Genomic DNA, 22,315 nt, shown 5'->3' on the forward strand with positions numbered 1-22,315 from the left:
GGAAACAAGGAAGAAAAGGAAAAGAGGGGGAGAGAGAGGCAAAAAAAGGAAAAGAGGAGCATGTTCCGTCGACGTTGTTGTTGTTGTCGTCGTTTCCCGATCGGTCGGTCTGCCGGGCGGCTCCATGGCCGTCCCGCCTCCTCCCCCCTACCCCACCCCCCTGTCACTGTCTGTGTGTGTCCCTCCCCCCCTCCGCTCTCTCGGTTGTGGGAAGTTGCCATTTAAATACACACGGAGCATCATGGCGGACAGTTGGGAGAGTCCCTCTTCACAGACGAAGGTCAGCCCGACGGTGAAGCGCTGCTCCTGCTGACCGACCCACCGGCCGCCCGTTTCCAACCGGTGAGTCGGCAGCCTCCCGGTAAATCGGGCCGGACAGCTGATCCTGTGTGTGTGTGTTTTTTTTGTTGTTGCTTTTAATGTTTAAAAATAATGACATATGTGCATAAAAAAATATTATTATTACCTGGGGCTGAGAAAGACGGGGAGGGGAGAGGAGGAGGAGGCGGCGGCGGCGTGGGTCCGTTCGGACAACAGTTGGCCTGGGGTCGGGCGGGGAGGTGCTCTCGTGCAGCCGGTTTCACTGCTCCCCCCCGCAATAAAAGAAAGTGAGGGGGTCGGGGGGGGTTCTAGAAGCTTCCAAGTCGGCGCTCCGACTGGAACTCTCCAGAGGGTAAGAGAACCTCCCCCTCCTCAAACCCCTCAACTTCTCCGTCGAGGTGACTAAAGTGTGTTTGTTTTTTTTTTCGGGGGGAAAAAAAGACCTGCAATGTCCTGCGTGTCGTGGATGTTACTCTTGCGCGCGCGCGTGTTTTTTTTTTGTTTTTTTTTCAATTATTATTGTTAACTGGCTGTTCAGGGGCTAGGAGCCGCTGCCGAGAGGGAGGGAGCCGCTTGGTTTCTCTTTTTAATTGGGTTAAGAATTTCTCCAAAATGCGAGATTTTGCTTTTGGTTTCTCAACCTAACTTCAACGGAAACGTCCGGCGCGCCGTTGATGGGTGGCCAGTCCGACCAGTCTGAAAGCCTCCGCTGCTTCGGCGCGGCGGTCTCGGCCAATCGCCACTGACGGTGCTGGGGAGAGGGCGGGGCAAGACTTCTACCCCCCCCCCCAGTTTGAAGTTCGGTTGCGCTGTCACTGGTTCATCAACAGTAGTGATAAACACCATGAGCTGTGTGCCCAGTGCGCAGGCGCCTCGACCATATTCGCACTGCCTTTCGGGAGATGTAGTTTGGCAGGGTGGTTTCCTCCCCGCGCATGTGTTGCCGATTGGCGACGCTGGACTACAGCTCCCAAGTACGCTAGTTGTTGGGGAGGGTGTGATTATCCCCGACACATCCATCTCCGAGTTCCCCCCTGTTCTTTCTCTATCAGCTTGCCAACCCCCATTCCATCTGTCTCAGACCCTCTCTCTCTCTCTCTCTTTAGCTCCCGACCAGTCTGCCCCGTTGCCTCTCATTCCCTCCCAACTCCCTCTGTCTTCCTTATACCTCCCCTCTCCCAGCTCCCTTTCTCTCTTCTCCCGTCCCTCAGATCCTGTCACCTCTTAATCCTCTCCTCTCTGAGCCCCCACTTCTCAACCCCCCCCCTCCTATACCTTGCTCTCTTTCTTTCCTGTCCACCTACTTCTCAACCCCTCCAAACCTAGCTCCTTTTCTCCCCTCCTGTACCCAAGACCCCCACCCCTCAAATCCCCCACACCCCTCCTCTCCCCTCACTCAGCTCCCTTTTCAGTAGCCTCTTGTCCCCTAGTCTCCCTTTCCCCAGACCCCCTACCTCTCAACATCCTCCCTCAGCTCCCTTTGCCGTCTCCTCTTGCACCCCAGGCCGACCCCTCGAAGCGCACCCTGCTTCACATCTCACCCACTGCAACCCCCCCCCCCCCCCCCCCCCCCCCCGATACAACAGTGATTTTAAAACTGGGAATAATGGCAGATTCTGGGCAACTTGAAAATAACTAATCCTGGTCAATCTACATTCAGCAGCGTAAAGCTTCTTTAATTCCTCCTTTTTATCATATGTCCACCAGGCACCACATTTTTATTTGTTGTTGAAGTTTTTTGGGGGTTTCTTTTGCTCCTTCATCAGTGTGGTGGCTAGTGTTCAGAAACGAGAAGTGGAAAAGCATTGGGGATCGATTGCAGAAAGGCTGCGAAGATGTTATTGCAAACTTTCTGTCCCTTTCTCCTTTTTTCACATTGCAATTTAGAAGTGTTTTTTTTATTGCTGATATAAAAGAAATGTTTCTCAAATGTGATTGATTTTGACTTTGTTTGGGTCCACAATTATGTTTAATTGTTCAGAATTAGCCATTGAACTGTCAATGCAATGCAGAACAGGCCTGACAAGTCTGTGCTGATTCCTAATACTTGCTTACTGCCCATGCGTGATTTCAATCCCTCTGTTAGCCACCCATTTGCACTTCTGTCAAGATATGCCTTAAACATAGCTAATATGCCAGCTTCCACCACCACCTCCAGCAGTGCATTATAGGCACTCTTATTTATTTGAGAGATTTTGGGCATCATTGGCTGACCAGCATTTTTTGCCTGTCCGAGTTGCACTTGAGAAGCTACTGGTGAGCTGCCTTCTTGAACCACTGCAGTCCACCTGCTGTGGGTTGACCCACAATGCCCTTTTAGGGAGGGAAGACCAGGAATTTGATCCAGTGACGGTGCAGGAAAGACAATATATTTCCAAGTTAGGATGATGAATGGCTTGGAGGGGAACTTGAAGGTGGTAGTTTTTTTTTCATGTATCTGCTACCCTTGTCCTTCTAGTTGGAAGTAGTCGTGGGTTTGGAGGATGCTGTCCAAAACACCTTTTAAATTTCTGCAGTGCATCTTGTAGATAGTGCACACTGCTGTGACCCACCCATGCAGAAAATTTTGATACTGTGGCTTGGATCTTAGTTTAGGTTTAAAAAAAAATAAAGGTGATCTAAGTAGCTGTAGTGACTGACTTCTCCTTATTCATGAATTAATTTTGCACAGGCCAGAGATTTATTTTGGGCTGGTACTGTTTTTGATTGGCTTCATCAATGCTGTAATTACCAGCTAAACTGTCAGGGGGTTCTCCCTGGAGAATTTACTAAAGCTATAATTATTCAGGACCCATTTTATTATTGCTTAGATTAGGGGAAAAATTGGTTTACCTAGCTACCTTGCACGCACTTTTAACACGTTAATAGCCATAGATCATTTTCAAAATAGCCATTAATTTTTTAATGCTACCAAATATGTCAGTACCCTGTACCTTCATTCTTTCACCCACTCGTTGAAACAAATTTTCTAAAATTTGTAACTTTAAATGTGTATCCTGCTTAACAAATATGACTGACGTAATTATTTCTGGTACTGAAATGTTCTATATTGATGAAAATCAGAAATTGCTGTTCCTAAGCCCCTTTTGGAGGATGACACCCCAGATAGATACTCTTTCCTCAACTCATTCCTGAACTCCCTTCATTTGCTTTACATCTTTCCTGTCAATGTTTGTACAGAAATTGAGCAAGTACTTCAGATGCAGTTCCACATGACATATTCGGTTGCATTGCTAACTTTAGTTTCTCTCCATTTGTGAATGTTGAACTCTAGGCTTAATTGAACTACCTATATACTCGTTTGCCTCAATCGTGATCATCTTTCTTTATAAACTATACTTTTACCTCTGACTAATATTGTGACTTTTATCTTTTTTTTTCCTGTTGATCAGATATATCTAGATATCTCTTTGGTTTGCTCCCAGTTTTGTCAACCATAAATTTAATTAGCTTGATCAATATTCCATTTCTGTATGTAATAGTAACTCCAACACTTGACCCTTGGGACTGCATCAATGATTAGTTTTCATTCTGACATGTGACTCTTTGTTGCCCAGTTGTCAGCTACAGTTCAGAGTTAACATTCTTGCCTGTAGATTGTGTTGCAGGTTCATAAAACCTGTCTCCTTGAACAAGCTATTGGTTACATGTCTTAATGTTTCTGTCTTTGGTTAGGTGTCTGACTTTGTTTCTCCATCTGTGATGTATTATGTGTAGTTTTACTATGTTAAGTTTCTGTGTAAATTTAATTAGTTATCAGAGATGCCATTTGTTGAATGAGACATTTCAGCAAGCTCCAACTGAGTCTCCGTTGGATGCAAAAGACCCAAGGCTCTCATTTGAAGATAAGCAAGAGGTTTGGTATAGACCAGGCCAGACTACCTCAAAGCATTTCAAGAAAGTAGCTCAGACCCTAACTTTGCTAATTGTTTTAAACAGGGATAGCACGGATATTGCAGGAGTGATGTAGTTGGTCAAACCACTTAGTTTTAAGCTAAACAATTTACTTACAAGATTGCCAAATGAAACACAAACAAAAGAGAACAGAATATAGAGTAACTTATCTGAAACCCAACCAGTTATACTAAATGAATGATGCTGTTCCCAATACTTGCAACAATTCTCATTAAGCCCCCCTTGGTTCAAAAGGTAAAATCAAACACAGGGTTTTTGAGGTGAGAACTCAGTGAGAGAGTATACCAGCCAGGACCTGCTTCTTTGGGTCCAGTGGCTTCACAACACCACTGTTTGCTAAACAAACCAAACCAGAGAAAGCTGAGCTGGGAGAACTGACCACTTCCCTTTCGTTGTACAAGTGATTTAAAAAAAAAACTTGAAAGCCTTTTGCCTGAGGCACTATCCGTTAGCTATAATCAAACTGGCCTTAAAACAAGGTTTCCTTTTTTTGAAACATGACAAGAACATCTGTACAACAAAAAGTACTTTCTTGGATGTAAAATGCTTTAGGATGCTCTGAGACCATGAAAGTCCTCAAAAAGGAACTCATTTGCTACCGTTCTGTGTGAATTATTCAGTCATTTGCGGTTATGCAAAATGTCGTCTTGAAAATCAAGATTAACCTAGCTTGATCCATTTAGCTGTTTAACCTCCTTAGAACAGTCAATTCTCCCAAGCATAACTTGGTTTCTTATGATGTGTCCTTTTTCAAATGAGATCTTATTTAATCCATCATTATCTCCCAAACTTACTGAAGAGATTTTCAGTCCTCTCAACAATTCCTCCAACAGCTGTAAAGGAACTTGTCAGCCTGAATCCTATTTACCTTCAGTTTCAGAGTAAAATCTACAAGGCTTTCCAATCCCTTTCATTGTGCAGTGCTTTCTGTTGTACAGAACCTTGTTCAGATCCTGCCTGTACTGGTATGGTACAGATCAGCTGTTGTCAAATAGTGGCTGGCACTTGTTCCTGTGTTTCTTTCAGAAATAGTTCTTGGGAGGTGGGCTGCCAGCTTATTTATCCATCTTAAGTTGCCTCCAGAAGTACGCTTTCTAAAATATGGAACAGTACAATTAATAGTAGGTCTATTTAGAATACAGTTTCGAGTCAGCCAGGCTAGGGTCAATTATAGGCTTGATTTGGTTATGTTTGGTAGCTATCTTTCCCGGATGATGCGAGTGTACCCGTTGGGTTTTAATGGAAGTCCAATACTTGTGTCCACTTCATCAATCACATATTTGTGTTGTAAATTTAGTGTGAAAACTGTTATTGAAGTTCCTATTCTGCAGTGATTGGGTTTGAACCCCTGTTTTGTGTGTTCTGCAATTTGTTGCACATTTTTTTTCCCTCCCTTACTGTTTCCACTTTCTTTCGTCCGGAATTTTTTTGTTACTTTGTTTCAAGGATAGGGTCTCTGTCAATTTTTGGAAAAGATTTTTAATAAGCCCCAATTGTTTCTTTATAGCATTTCATTCTTAGCATCTGCTCACCTGAAATGTAAATTTATAGACCAATTGAAAAATCATAATTCGGTTGTGACAATTCAAGTGTCCCTCTACCCTGGTCCATTCCTGCTCCACTGCCTGCATTCCCACGGCATCTTCTCATGCAATTGTAGAAGATGCAATGCCTGACTGTGTACTCAATTCCTCCTCCTTATCCAAAGCCCCAGACACAACTTCCTGGTGAGGCAGTGATTTCCCTGCACTTCACTCTATTCATTCATCACAATGTAGTTTCCTGTATACTAGGAAACAAAACACAGTCACCTGTAAAATGTCCCTTAGCTTCCAGTTGCCTGCCACTTTAATACAGGAGGTAAAAACAATGACTGCAGATGCTGGAAAGCAAATACTGGATTAGTGGTGCTTGAAGAGCACAGCAGTTCAGGCAGCATCCAACGAGCAGCTCCCAGTTCCACCATAGTACACACCAGATGGCCTCCTTCTTTAGAGACTGCAATTTCCCTTCCCACGTGGTTAAAGATGCTCTCCAACGCATCTAGTCCACATCCCGCACCTCTGCCCTCAAACCCCACCCCTCCAACCGTAACAAGAACAGAACGCCCCTGGTGCTCACCTTCCACCCTACAAACCTTCGCATAAACCAAATCATCCGCCGACATTTCCGCCAAAAAGACCCCACCACCAGGGATATATTTCCCTCCCCACCCCTTTTCCGCCTTCCGCAAAGACCGTTCCCTCCGCGCGACTACCTGGTCAGGTCCACACCCCCCTACGACCCACTCTCCCATTCTGGCACTTTCCCCTGCCACCGCAGGAACTGTAAAACCTGCGCCCACACCTCCTCCCTCACCTCTATCCAAGGTCGTAAAGGAGCCTTCCACATCCATCAAAGTTTTACCTACGCATCCACTAATATCACTTATTGTATCCGTTGCTCCCGATGTGGTCTCCTCTACATTGGGGAGACTGGGTGCCTCCTAGCAGAGCGCTTTAGGGAACATCTCCGAGACACCCGCACCAATCAACCAAACCGCCCCGTGGCCCAACATTTCAACTCCCCCTCCCACTCTGCCGAGGACATGGAGGTCCTGGGCCTCACCACCAGACGCCTGGAGGAAGAACGCCTCATCTTCCGCCTCGGAACACTTCAACCCCAGGGCATCAATGTGGACTTCAACGGCTTCCTCATTTCCCCTTCCCCCACCTCACCCTAGTTCTAAACTTCCAGCTCAGCACTGTCTCCTTGACTTGTCCGGACTTGTCGAACCTGCCTATCTCCTTTTCCACCTATCCACTCCACCCTCTCCTCCTTGACCTATCACCTTCATCTCCTCCCCCACTCACCCATTGTACTCTATGCTACTCTCTCCCCACCCCAACCCTCCTCTAGCTTATCTCTCCATGCTTCAGGCTCACTGCCTTTATTCCTGATGAAGGGCTTTTGCCCGAAACATCGATTTCGCTGCTCGTTGGATGCTGCCTGAACTGCTGTGCTCTTCCAGCACCAATAATCCAGTATATGCCACATTAATACACCCATTGCATTGCCTTGTCAACATTTCGTTCTCTGGTCTGCTATTTTGCTCCAGGCAAAGCTTAATGCATGCAAGATGAACAGTACCTGATCTTCCACCTCGGTACCTTGCTGCCTTCAAGATTCAACAGAGTCTAACAATAACCACCTGTGTTCGTTAGCCTGCAACCTACACCCTTAGATCCTGTTTTGTATGGGTTGCTCCCCAGTACAGTCGACCCATTTTCAAGCACTTCTCGTTAGCATTCTCTATCTCTCTTGGCTTGTCATTTAGCTTTTTAAAAAAATTTTCTTATCCCTTTTGCTCCATTCTTTTCTCTGGGTTCCATCTCACTGCACTCTGTTTACCTGCACCCCGCCGCCGCCGCCTTGCTACCTTGTCATCAGCATAAATGCCACTTGATTTTGTTCTGACAAAGGGTCTCTGAACTCAGTGTTAACTTTGTTTGTCGTTCTACACGCTGCCAGACTTGCTGAGTTTCTCCAGCACTTTGATTTTGTTTCGGATACTCAGTATCTGCAGATCTTGATTAGTTAATGTGGGGTGAAGTTCCACTAATGGAAGAAATTAACTTTGAAACTGCATTAATTATGTTTTTATTTGAGCTGCAAGTGAGTTTTTTTTTCCCACTTGGTATGTTGTATTCTGTGGATGACAGGCTACTTGGAAACTTATTCCAAGGCTTCCAGCAATGTTGCATTGTAATAAGATTGATGTATCTGATTTGTGTTGACTCTTTCTCCTATTTTTCTTTCTGTTCCATAGTAAAATATTGTTTTCAGTTTTCCTCTCCCTCTCCCTTTTTATATATTCAAAGTCGGAAATGTAGCAGAGGGATCATAGGTGAAATTGACTTTTTAAAATTTATTTATCTAACTTTTTTTTTCTCTGATCAACTTTTTGGTAGATATTGTAATAATGTAACAGTATTTTCTGTAACGTGCATTCTTTTTGTGTTGCTGTTAACAGAACAGTTGGATTACCGTGTAGTTTTTCTATATCTGAAAGGCATATTCCCTTTTATATGGACTTCAGGACCTAATGTATAAGAAGCTATTATTTTGTCAAGCAGGCAGAAATGCTGAATCTTTTTCCTCTTGAAGGAAATTACTTATTTACCCTTAGCGCTGAATCTAGAAATTGTGGGAGTTATTTGCTCTTCGTAAGTTAAGAAAATAGACTAGTACTAAACAGCAAACTATATGTACCACCTTTTGGCTTGACTTTGGGCGGGTGATTTTTAAAGATACACAGGTCTCAGCTTCAAGGTCTATCTGATCTTATTTTCCTGTCTTTCCTCCTTATTTTTCAACACTTCCTGAAACTCACCTCCTTTCCTGGCTGCCACTTCATCAGATATATTAAAAGCCCTTGTGCCAGTTGGAAAAGTTCCTATTAATACACCAGGCATGGTTCCACAATCTACAAGCCCAGTTTGTTACATTGTGCTATAATTATAAATGTTTATTTTAATGTGGGTAATGCCGGTTATATTTACTGAAGAAAATGGGATTAGCCAACGCTTACAATACTTAAATCAGAAGTTTTTCCAGAGTGCTTGTGTACTATTTGTAACTATTTAGTACAATTCTTCACTTATGAATCTTTTTACCTTTTTTACTTCTGAATTCTGCGATAAGCTGAAAGAAAGCAGTTATGTAACGTGGACGCGTTTCTGGTATTTTCTAATTTTCCCTTGTGCTGCTGGATAATTCCCTGCTTTGGTGACCTCACAGCCAGCTTCAGCAGTGGCATCCTGTAGTCGGTCCATAAACCCAGACTGCCATGGAGGAAACAAAAGATCAACTTTGTCCTAACTTTTTGTCTCAGTTGGTCCTTTTTATAATTTCTGTAACTAAAATGGTGCTGAATTGTAAAGGACAATAAATTGCTATTCTGTTTTATTACAGTTTGTCAAAGTACTGTGCTGGGTTGGGAAAAGGAACACTGTTTTAACAATACTGCAATTGGGTGGATTGAGTGATAAATTTAAGATTTCGATTAGTACAAGAATATTTTTATGTGGCATAATGTGGAAAGCAGCAGTAAAATGAAGAATTGAGTAACGTAGGAAACATGGTAGTTAATATGCAATCAACAAAGTCCTGGCCTAGTGGTATTATCGCTGGGCTGTTAATTCAATGCTCAGTATTCCACTATGAATCCTGCCATGACAGATGGTGGAATGTGAATCCAATTTAAAAAAAACTGGAATAAAAAGTCTAATGATGACTGTGAATTGTTGATTGTTGGAAAAACCCATCTCCTTCCTTAAGGGAAGGAAACTGGTGTCCCTACCTGATCTGACTTCAGACTCTAAGACCCACAGCAATGTGGCTGACTCTTACCTGCCCTATGGGCAATAAATGCTGGCCGAACTATTGACACCCACACTATGTGAATGTTTTTTAAAAAAAAGACCATGACCAGTGATTGTTTTGCAGTTTTGGATGTGAGGTAAATATTAGAAAGAACTTGGGGAAGAGCTCTGATTTTCTTCAAAATAGTGCTTCAGGTGTTTTAACATCCAACTGTTTTAATGTCTCATTTGAAAGTTAGCTGGTTTGACACTCTGGAGCTCTGCAGTCAATCTAAATTTTGTGCTTGAGTTTCAGGAGTGAAATTTGAAACCACAAACTTCTAATTCTGATGCATGAGGGATATCACTGAGCCTTGGCACCATGGCACAGAGTGTAGTGTGGGAAAGGTACAAAACCAATGAAACAAAATGCTTTTTCCAGAATAATTAAATTGAACTTTGAACTTATTGCTGAAATATAATTCTTTACTGATTTTAAACCTCAATGTATGTGTCGATGTATGTTTGCTATATAATTATTCAGAACTCAGGCAAGCAGCTGAACAACGAACTTTGATTATTATTTTAGAATGTGCTGCACGATTTTAAATGTCCCAAAGCCTTAGCTTGCCTCTGTATTTATCATGTTTATCTTTCTAATTTAAGTGCATTTCTGCTTTTACTCCCATCAGAACAGATAGTGTAGATTCGCATGCCCAGAAATAAGTAGTACAATTTCATAGAAATATCATAGAATATTTCCTTCAGAGATTTATTGTAAATGTGAGAAAGTTTAGATTTTTCAAAAAACTTATTGCATATGAAAATTGTAAGAAAATACAGCTAAATGCAATAATTGTGTTTAATGATCAGATCACTGAGATACTTAAAGTAAATTGGCAGTTTTACTGCAGAGCTTTATTTACTGTGCTGTTCCTTGAATTTCCATAACTATTATATATAGTGGTGTAGTTTACAAAATAGACTTTGCCAGTCATGAAAGTTTTCAAATAAAAGCAAAGTACTGCGAATACTGGAGATTTTAAATAAAAATTGAGAATGTTGGAGAAACTTAGCATTTTGGAGCGAGAAACCAGTTAATATTTTGAATTGAACAAGACTTTTCATCAGAGCCTCTTTATGGTTCAAAAATAACTGTTTTTCTCTGTCTGACCTGAATTTTCCCAACATTTTCTGGATTTATTATGGAAGTTTTCAACCTTGCATAGTGGTGCAAAATCAAGAGGTTCTGCACTTATGGCTTTCACCAAGATTTGTAAATGCAATGTAGCTCCCATTTCAGTTTAGAATTATTGGGAGAACCATCACTTTTGACAAAAAAAAACTTTTTGGATGGGTGTAGAATATGAAGTAGCACCACTGAAAGAAGAGTGGAGGTATCCTAAATAATGTTTATCCCTCATCCGACACCACCAAAAACAGATTACTCATCTTGATGCTGTTTGTAGATTGTGTATTTCAAAATTAGTTTATTCAGAATACAACGTTCTGAGATGCCCTTAGGCCAGGTGAGGTGTGAGATAAATTGGATTTTTTTTGCACTGTGTAAAATCATCATGAACTGTCTGAGACTCAGTAGCAGTAGATCTGTCTGGTGAGAGCTGAAACACAAACATCAGAATGGCACCTTGTTCACTGAGTCTAGACTGATTCTGTTTCTGTAGCATTGGAGTATTGTGATCAGGTTTACTTTTCTAGGCTGTTAAGGAGATGAAAATCAGCTAGGGTTCCCGTTCCTCTCAGCAGTACAATGGTGCCTACCCATATGATGATGTGAGGATAGGATCAGGCACAAGTTTGTCTTCTTCCTCCACCCCCAATAAAGTGTCTGTTTGGTGCATCGTCAAAACTAAGTAAAACTGCTGAGGTTCTGCATCACTGTCTTTGTGAATTCCAAGAAAATTAAGGTGGGCTTCGGGTGAGGAAGAAAGAACACCTTGGAGTTGCAATCTTTTGGAGTTTAAAGAATTTATGGCAGTTCATCATGACTACACTGTGAGAGATGTCACCATTGATTCAAAATGTTAACTCTCTGTCCCTCACCAGAGATGTTGCTTGACCTGCCGAGAATTTTCAGCATGCTTTGTTTTAATTTGAGTTTTCCAGCATCTGCAATAATTTGCTTTTATATCTAGTGATATTGTTGCCATGATGCATCCAATCATGGAATCTTCCAGCCCAGGAGGGCAGAAGTGCTTTGGCCCATCATGCCTGAGTCAATTCTTTGAAGGAGCTATTCAGTGAGTCCAGCCACCTCTATTTTTGTTTCAGGTCCCCTCCTCATCCCTGCAAATATTTCTCTTCCATAAATTTATCCAATTTCCTTTTTTTTTTGAAAGGTAGTATTGAATTTACTTTCACCAACGCATTTAAGCAGCACATTCCAGATCATCATAACTGTTTCACAAAAATAGTTCCCATTTTCCCTCTGGTACCCATGGAACTACAAACACCACTCCAGTACTTCAGCCAAGTATCTTCTCAGTTCGCTTGCTTTGATAAACTAGCTTAGCCATTGAGGAGGACCCCGAATGAATGAATAATTGTGTACAGGTTTCAGAGCTGGTATTCAAAAACTTGAGGGCAGGACAAAAATAAACCAATGCTGCTTACATTCCTGCCTTTGAATCACGTATATAAAACAGTTTCAGTGGCATAACAATCCATTGTTCTGTGACTTATTACTCACCACTGAAACAACAATGTTTAATCTACATGAAGCTTATTGTGTAATTAAGTGCTAATGGAGTCAGGTGCCTGTTGACTGTTGCTTGGTGGAATGTTGCTGTTAGCATAATATAGCAAAGTTCATCAATCGCAATATTGTAAAAATATTCATGTGACTAAAACGCATAGTATGTGAAACTGGGATTTGTATGGCTTTAAAGTTTTAAAAAACGAAAATGGTGAGCTTGTTGGCAAATTTTGTAAAAACAGTGACTTGCTGAGATGTAGTTTCACACATCCAATTACCTTCCGACACCGCAATCAAATAGCTTTTTTTACTGGTGTTTTTGGTCAGTTTATCAGCAAATCATTTAACTAGAGAGTAAATTTACAAAGGACATCTCTAGAAAATCAGTGAACAGGAGCCCAAGTTAATATTTGACATTTTTTAACTCTGTTGCTCCTCCACCCCCACCTCTGAGTTAAGGGTGCTGAAACTAGTTGTAATGTTCAAACTGTGACTTGAGCAAAGAGCAGCTAACTCTGTGTGGACTGACAGTCACAGGTCTTTTTGTTGTGTTTCCATGTGTTGTACCTTTTGTTAATTGGATCAACCAAACAAATGTGGCTTTAGACATGGTACATCATTAATTTGTACTAATTATTCACCAGAAGTTATTGTCGTCTTGTTGTTACGTCTTAGGGTTTGGTATTTGTGATGGGAAGAGGAAGAAAAGATGGGAGTAATTCCACCATTTTAAAACTCCCATCAGAAGGGAATTATGCTCACAGGAAACTTGGATTCTCCACCCTATGCTCCCATGAATTTAGCTGTTTGGGCAGATTGTAAAAATGTGCTATAGTGACCAAGCTTCAGAAGTCCTATAATTTTGTTTTGGGATTGCCTGAGGTTGTGTGAAACACAAGACTTTTTTTTTTATTGATTTCTCAGAAAAATGCATATGGTAGCCCACTAATTACTAATCAGTTTGTTCGGAAAAAACAGAAGTTTTTGGAACATTTAAAATGTAGCAGTAACTACAATTCATGCTAACATTTAATTGAGTTATTTTAAAATCTCATCTCATCCCATGACCATATTTGCTACTTGCCATACATTCCATAATAAGTGATGTTTAAGCTGCTCAGTTTGTTTGTAGTAAAAACTGGATTAGTGGTGCTGGAAGAGCACAGTAGTTCAGGTGCTGACTGAGCCACTCAGTGTGCTAGAGCCTAAAATCAGAGTATCCTTTAAAGGTGAATGTAAATACTTTGATTTTTGGGAATGTCAGAGTGCCTGGGTGAGCTACCTCATTTGGTGGAGAGATCTTAAGCTATCTGTAGAGCTATATCCTCTTTTTTTTTTTATTGACTAATGTGTGCTGTGAGGTGTAATCAAATAGATATTTTGAAGAAATAAAATTAGGTTGAGCCACGTGAACATTCATTAAATGTAAACAAATTAGAAATCTACGATGGAATTTAATTAATATTGCATGCAGTTCTGGTCTCCTTCCTATCGGAAAGATGTTGTGAAACTTGAAAGGGTTCAGAAAAGATTTACAAGAGTGTTGCCAGAGTTGGTGGATCTGAGCTACAGGGAGAGGCTAAACAGGCTGGGGCTGTTTTCCCTGGAGCGCGGAGGCTGAGGGGTGACCTTATAGAGGTTTACAAAATTGAGGAGCATGGATAGGATAAATAGAGAAAGTCTTTCCCCTGGGGATCGGGGAGTCCAGAACTAGAAGGCATAGATTTATGGTGAGAGGGGAAAGATATAAAAGAGACATAAGGGGCAACTTTTTCACGCAGAGGGTGGTACGTGTATGGAATGAGCTACCAGAGAAATGGTGGAGGCTGGTACAATTGCAACATTTAAAAGGCATTTGGATGGGTATATGAATAGGAAGGGTTTGGAAGGATATGGGCCGGGTGCTGGCAGGTGGGACTAGATTGGGTTGGGCTATCTGGTCAGCATGGATGGGTTGGACCGAAGGATCTGTTTCCATGCTCTACGTCTCTGACTCTACATTGTAATTGAATAACACTTAAGTATCAAAAGATTGCTGTTACTATCCTGGATGAATTCAGCTAGTGTGGACAACTAAAGACCATTGAGCCAATTCTATGTAATTGCTTTTGCTAATATAAGTGGTAGCATTGCTGTTTTTGGTACACTTCTTGTCTGCCACAAAGAACTGCCATGTATTAGCTGGCTCACCTTTCATTCCCAGCTAATACATGGTTACTCCTTTGGGCCAGCATGGTGATTCAGTGGTTAACACTGCAACTCTCAGTGCCAGGGACATGGGTTCGATTCCAGCCTTGGGTGACTCTGTATGGAGTTGGTTGTGAGAGTTCTTGCTGGGTGCTCCAGTTTTTTCCCACTGTCCAAAGATGTGCAGATTAGGTGGACTGGCCATGCTAGATTGCCTGTAGCGGTGGGACGTGCAGGCTAGGTGGATTTGCCTGGGTAGTAAATGCGCAGTTACATGGATAGAGTAGGGGGTTTGGTTTGGTTGGGATCCTCTTTAGGGATTTGGTGCAGACCTGATAGACGGGATGATCTCTTTCTGCTCGTAGGGATTCTATGATTCTGTGCTTCTGTGTCAGACATTGTGGTACTGGGATACAGAGGACAAAGAACAATACAGCACAGGAACAGGTCCTTTGGCATTCCAAGCCTGACATATTTTGCCCTTCCATACTAAAAATTGTCTTTACTTGCAGGATCCGTATCCCTGTATTCCCTTCCTGTTCATGGATACCTGGGTTGATGCCATATAGCCTCAGCATTACCATTTTCTTGTCAAGCAGGATTTTGTTTATTGTGGCTTTTAAATTTTCTGCAAGATAGCCAAGCTTTATTTAATTTTCTAATAACTATACTTCTCATTCACTTGAGGATGAGGCTGAATGCTTTGTTGGGGTAAGGAAATAATCTAAGAGGTACCGTGTGAAAAATGTAACCTTGCAGTATGATTTCTCTTTGGGATGAGGAAGCAATTGGATAACAAATGGTTGGCATGTTGCACAAAAGTAACTTTTTTAAAATTCTGTGCAAATAAACACGTTTCATGAAGTAGGACCCTTTTTAAAAGAAGGTTTATCAAGTTAACCAACAGTTAACTAGACTGTCTATATTGGCACCAATTTTTACAGGACTAAGCAAACTACCCTGATGATGCCAATGGGGACTGGTGCTGTGAGGTCAATACGGAGCCTTTCAGATTTCTGCCTAAGGGCATCTGTACAAGATATGGTGGATGTTACATACTTTCCAAAGACATTGAGGAAGTATGTAATGTAACGTAATCTAATATGTCAGGATTGACTGCTTTTATATACTTGAATGTTATCAATTTGGTATTGAAAGTGTAATTCTAATGCTAAATTGGCATTAAATAATAAAGTTAAATAACTGAGAATTTACCAAAGTATTTCTTCTTTTTAAGACAAAAAGAAACTTTTTAACTGGAGAAAAACCTCTTAAACTACAGGGATTGAAATTATTTCTCTAAATGCTGTATTAGGAAAATGGTCCTTTTTTTGTACCATCTGTCACTCCACTTGACGCCTCAGTCAAAGTCACTAACAGCTAATTCAATTCTTACAGCTCACAGCTGCAGAATCTAACGGGACCGATTAGCACTGTTAACACTTCATCACATCTCACACTTCATCACGTTGCACACAATAAAGTGGCTGAGTTGTAGCAATCAAACTCATTAACCTGTTCAAACATAATGTTCTCTTGCAGCAGATGTATAAACCTGTTTTACTTACATATGAAACTGAAACATGGTGGCTCAGTGGTTAGCACTGCTGCCTCACTGCTCCAGGCACCCAGGTTCGATTCTAGCCTTGTATGTGTGGAGTTGGCATGTTCTCCCCATTTCCTCCCACAATCCAAAAATGTGCAGGTTAGGTGAATTAGACATGCTAAATTGCTCAAAGTGTTCAGGGATGTACAGGTTAGGTGCATCAGTCAGGGGTAAATGTAGAGGAATGGGTTTCGGTGGGTTACTGTTCGGAGAGTCAGTGTAGACTTGTTGGTCCAAATGACCTGTTTCCACACTGTAGGGATTCTCAGTTTCTATGGACTGAGTTTGCATAGGGTTTATAATGGAGATGCATATACAAAGAAGGAAGGCAGAAGTGCTGGCCTTCAAGAGGAAATTCATTCCAGACAAATGGACTGCTAAGCTCTCTGTCTCTCACTTAATTTATTTTCTCCATCCTCCTCTCTTTCTCCCCCCACCTTCCACCCTCCCCGTCTCTCAAATGTGCACCTCCATTTTTTTTTCCCTATGCTGTTTCTAGCATTTTCAGATTTTTTGATTTCCAACATCTCTCAAAGTCGCACAACTTGGAAACGGACCCTTCAGCCCAAATTGTCAATGCCGACCAGGTTTCCTGAACTTGTTAATCTTGCTTTTTGTGTACCTTCTTTGCAGCCATAACTTTGTATTCCTTGCTCTCTTCAATCATGCTCTGATCTTTGTATGTAATGATCTTCTTGTAGAATACGCAAAACAAAACTTTTCACTGTACCAAGATACATGTGACAATAAATCAAATCAGACCAAATTGAAGTAGTCCCATTTGCCTGCATTTGGCCCAAATCCCTCTAAACTTCTCCCCTCCATGTATCTGTCCAAATGTCTTTTAAATGTTGTACTTGTACTTTCCTGTACCAATTCCTCTCGTGGCGTGTTCCATATATATGTAAAAGTTGCCCCTCAGGCCCTTCTTAAATCTTTTACCTTCGCCTTATACCCTCTACTTTTGGACTCCCCTACCCTAATGTCCTTTAAATTTTTTTTGCACCCATTCCAGTTTAATAACCTCCTTCCTACAGCAGGGTGACCAGATGTGTAAGCAATACTCCAGATGCTGCCTTACCAATGTCTTGTACAGCTGCAGCATGATGTCCCAACTCCTATACTCAGTGCTCTAACCGATGAAGGCATTTGGCATGCTTTCCTTCACCCTGTCTATTTGTGATGCCACTTTCAAGGAACTAGGGAATTGCACCCCTAGATCTCTGTTTGACAACACTCCCCAGGGCCCTACCATAAGCTGTATAGGTCCTGCCCTGGTTTGGTTTACCAAAAGGCATCACCTCACAATTATCTAAATTGAACTCCATATGCCATTTCTTACCCAATGAGCCCAGTTGATCAAGATCCTGTTGTACTTCTAAATAACATTTTTTCCACTGTTTGCTACACCACGAACTTTGTCATCCACCAACTTACTAACCATGATCAACTTTTGATTAGTGTTTTTAAATAGTTGTGAACAACAAATTTTAAAGCTACTCTTCTTCCACTAATGGTAAAGAAGACTTCCTGAGGAGAATTTCTAGTGCGTTTAATTGTGATAGCACCGTGCTACTCTGTTGTGGGATTGAATCTCTGGTGTTTGCCTCCAGGGCAAGTTTTACAATCGTGACTGGTGCTTCCTTGTTGCCCAGACAGGAGGTTGTCAGCTTTCCCAGGGGGAAACAACATTTTGAGAAGATGTTCACTCCATGCTATCATATTGTCTAGTTAGAATGACATTGCTGCAGGCCTGGATGCACCTTATTTTATAGTTTTAAGCAAGGGAATAGTACACATGCTTTTGAAATTATCTTTTATTTCTGAAGCAAGTTAAATGTTTGCAAGTCTGTAAATCTTGCAATTGTGTAAAAAAATTAGATGGAAATTATGTATTAAAATGTTGTGAAGAATGTTCTCATTTAAATAGTAATCTGTTTTAATGACTTTCTTCTTTTCCACTTGGAGGTGCTGATTACTTTTGACTAGTGACTTCAATCACTGATATCCATGTGACATCTTGTGTTTTGTGAGCGTACACTGAAGTTCTGCCTAAAACTTGTCTAACCAATTTATTTATGAAGTATCTTTTAGACTTGTTCATTATAATTTTGTTTTATGACATTATCCAAGCTAAGTTCTGCTCACATTTTCAATGCTGTGTTCAAATTGCTAACAGATGCTAACTACTTGAGCTAGTTTGGCATAGAGTTTATTCAAATAAAAGTTGTACTGGGATAGAAGTTTGAAGTTTATTCGGATCATCAGATTCTCTCTATATAGGGTTCGTAACATACTGATTTATTTATGGGGCGTGGTTGTCCCTGACATGATTTGATCACCCTCTAATTTACACAAACATACCAAGTGAAATACCAACTTGAATTGTTGCAGCCAGTGTTGATTTCGGTATTTCAAGTGTTGTGAAATACAGTTCCAGGATTTTGACCCAGCAACCATGAAGGATTGATGGTTTGATTTCCAGTCTGAATACTGAGATTTGGGAAAACTTGCAGGTATGGAAATTGTCATAGAATTGTACAATGTTTACAGCGTGGAAGTAGTCCATTCAGCCCGTTCAGTACACCCCCTGCCCAATGAGCATCCCAACCAGACCCACATCTCTACCTCATCCCTGTAACCCTGCACTTTTCATGGCTAATCCAACTAGCCTGCACATCTTTGGACCGTGGGAGGAAACTGGAACATCCGGAGGAAACCCATACAGACATTGTGTGGAGTTTACACATTCTCTATCACGTAAGGCTGGAATTGAACCCCGGTCCCTGTGAGGCAGCAGTGCTACTCATTGAGCCATCAGTCTGGTGCTGACAGACACCATGCTGTCAGAGAAACCTTGGTGAGTTGCTGCAATTCATCTTCCAAATGATATGCAGTACACGTCAGTGGCGGAAGGTGATGAATATTAGTAGTGGTGGCTGGAGTGTGATTGAAATGGGTTGCTTCATCTTGTTTGGTGAACTCTAATTACTGGAGCTGCACTCATGTAGGTAAATAGAATATTTTCCATCAAGTTCCTGATTTCTGCCTTGTAGGAAGTGGACAGGTTTTGAAAAGTTGGGAGATGGGGCTAACTCATTAACTTCTGGTCAATGGTAAGTTCATGGTGGGAGTTCAGCAATGGTAAATCTGTTGAATATCAAAGGGTGATGGTGTGAATCCCTCTTATTGGAGATGGTAATTTTCTGGTATTGCTACTTATCAGTGAGTATTGTGGTATGGTCAATGGTCTAATTATAAGAAAATCTCAGCCCAAGTCTAAATGGTGCATGCATGGATTTGAGATGTTAAGAATGGAAGTGAATACTCTAATGATCAATGAATATCCACAGTTCTGATGTTGTGATGGACAATTGGTCATTGAAGCAGCTGAAGTTATTGGGCATAGGAGGCTTACCCTGAGTATGCCCTGCTGCTGATTTGATTGACCGCCAGCCACTGCAGTAATTTTCCTTTGTATCAAATGTTTCCAACCAGTGGAGAATTTTGTCCTCTACTCCCATTGACTTACGATTTTACTTGGTCACACTTGGCCATGTGCTGTCTTTATTGTTAGGCAGGTATTCATGCATTTTTCTAGAGTTCATTTCTTCTGCCCATGCTTGGGCTAAAGTGATTTTGAGGTCGGGAGATAATGGACCTCTCAGAACCAAGTGGAACATTTTGTGAGCAGAATGTGTTGTCAAGTAGCTGTTATTTGTCAGCACTGCCGATGCCACCTTTCATCACTTCCATCTCTGGGTAGTGATTGGTCAAATAGAATTTGACTGGATTTTTGTGGGAAGGGCATGTCTAGGCTATTCCTCACTGTTGGGTAGATGCTCGTGTTGCAGCTGTACTGGACTAGCTAGTTCTGGAGCATAAATCTTCGATATTGGTATGATGATGTGGGGGTGACCCATTGGTCCTTTTATCATGTGGTGTAACTTGAATTGTTTGCTAATGGAGGGACCTCAGGAATCTTCAGTGATGGATCCGTTTTTAGGAATAGTATTGTTCAAACACAGAAAATTCTGAAGAGTTGAGGTAGGGTAGATGCAGAAAGGATCTTCCCATCTATCTAGAACCAGAAAGCAATCTTAAAATAACAACAGGAATGCTGTTCAGGACGAAGCTAAAAAAGGTGGTGTATGTTCAAGTTGTGTATTGGTACATACTCATGACGTCAAGGGAAATGGGAGAGCTTAATAATGTAGCATTAAGGTCATGAGCTAAATGGTGGAACAGGTTTCATGGGCTAATGGGTGCTACTCTTGCTCCTATATTTCCTATGTTTGTTTTTTTTCCCCCTGTTTTTAATGTGGATTCATTTGGGCTGTAGGTGTCACTGGCTAGGCCAGCACCTATTATCAATTTCTAATTGCCCCTGAGAAAATAGTGATGAACTACTTTTTGAATTGCTGCTATTGTATTGTAGGTACACTCAGTTATTAGAGAGGGAGTTTCAGGATTTTGATACAATAACAGTGAAGAAACAGTGATCTAGTTCCAAATCGAGATTGGAATTTAAGCTGGTGGTGTTTGACTTGTTGCCTTTTTCCTTGTTGGAGGAGATTCTAGTTTTGGAAGGTGCTGTCAAGAGCCTTGGTGAATTGTTGCAATGCATCTTGAACATGGTGCACACTGCTACTACTGTGCGTAAGTGGTGAAGGTCGGAAGTGTTAGATATGGTGCCAATCAAGGAGAAAGTATGTCGCTTAATGTCATTGAGCTTTTGAGTGTTGGAATTGCACTTGTCCAGATAACGTTCCATCACACCGCGGGCTTGTGTGTTGTACATGGTGGGTGGGCACTGGGGAGAGACTGCACGTACGGAATTTCTGGTGGAGGATGCTTCATTCATATCCTTCACAGTTGTGCTAGCCTCCTACACTTTGAGCGTGGGGTATTTATGGTATTGCATCCTCCAGTTAATTGTTTCATTGTCTGCCATTTTCACAACTGGATGTGACAGGACTTCGGAGGTATTATCTGATCAGTTTGTTCTCCTAGATGATTTAGTTTTGTCGATTGCATGTTCCTTCAGGTGGTCTTTTGACATCAAAGCTAGCACGTGATCTAGTATGGTATAAGGAGCTTGAGGAGTGGTTCGATAGTCAGACTTGCAGTAGTAGACTAAGTCAGTGACTTGAACCTTCCTTTTAGCACTCAGGTTGCTAAGGTTTGACAGAGCAGAAACAGTCAAAGAAAGGATTGAGAGGTGGTTGAGATGGGGAATAAGTGTCATCGTGCGTTTGAAATAACTTTTGCAATTTTATTTTAAATTAAAAATCACACAACGCCAGGTTATAGTCCAACAGGTTTAATTGGAAGCAAAAGAGAAAATCTCAGTAGGTCTAGCAGCATCTGTAAGGAGAGAAAAGAGCTGACAGTTTGAGTCTAACTGTCAAAAGGTCAGTTAGACTTGAACCATCAGCTCTTTTCTCTCCTTACAGATGCTACCAGACCTGCTGAGATTTCCCAGCATTTTCTCTTTTGGTTTCAGATTCCAGCATCCGCAATAATGTGCTTTTAATTGGAAGCACTAGCTTTTGGAGCGCTGCTCCGAATTTAACTTTAAATTTGTGGTTTACAGTTATTGTAGTTATGAACATTTTGAAGGCAGTAATCGATGCTTCCATGGAAATTTGAATTTTGAATTGAAGTTATTTTGTATAATAATCAAGCAGATGAAATTTTTAAACAGTAAAGGTATTTTCCGAAAGCTGTGCTTCAAGTGACCTCATCTGCAGTGATGTAATGGTATTTCTGTTTGTTTACATTGCAGGAAAAGCCTGCAAACTACTATTCGCTGATGATATGAGGCTTTGTCATTCTGTCCATTGAGATCATCATCGTGTTTGTAGATTCTCCCTGGAGTTAACGGGATTAGAAAGCAGGCAGTGATGTCAGTATCAAAAGGGGAATGAATAGTATTTCTGACGGGCAATGGTTGTGAAATGATATATCAACAGTATTTGAATCTTCTGATAAATCCTTGAAACACAGAATGCAAAGATTACTGAAGGTATATATCAAATTTATTAGTCTGAAATGTATAGTTGTTGCTTAACTTAAGACAGTTGAATTTTTAGATCAGTGCTGGAGTAAACTTTTGTTGCCAAGTCAGTCTCTGCTCCAGTTTGACTATCTTGCATTGTTGGACTTTGTGGTCAGTGCCGTTTGTTTAGTCTGCAAATCAAATCTGTTGACTGCTGTTTACTCCTA

At 41.3% G+C, this 22,315-nt stretch overlaps 1 protein-coding gene across 11 annotated transcripts in view; it reads left to right on the forward strand.

Annotated features, from left to right (window-relative positions):
* Positions 1–203: 203 nt before the first annotated feature.
* Positions 204–22,315, forward strand: part of ncoa2 (nuclear receptor coactivator 2) — a 308,555-nt gene continuing 286,443 nt past the window's right edge. For 7 of the 11 annotated variants that reach the window (XM_072571432.1, XM_072571438.1, XM_072571441.1 and 4 more), the window contains exon 1: positions 204–342. The gene's annotated coding sequence lies outside the window, so the exon portion shown is untranslated. Of the gene's footprint in view, positions 343–368; positions 388–22,315 lie in introns of those variants that run through there. The other 4 variants (XM_072571440.1, XM_072571442.1, XM_072571434.1 and 1 more) reach the window with 3 other exon arrangements.

The sequence above is a fragment of the Chiloscyllium punctatum genome, chromosome 5, assembly GCF_047496795.1.
Source record: "Chiloscyllium punctatum isolate Juve2018m chromosome 5, sChiPun1.3, whole genome shotgun sequence".
In the NCBI taxonomy this organism is placed as follows: Eukaryota; Metazoa; Chordata; class Chondrichthyes; order Orectolobiformes; family Hemiscylliidae; genus Chiloscyllium; species Chiloscyllium punctatum.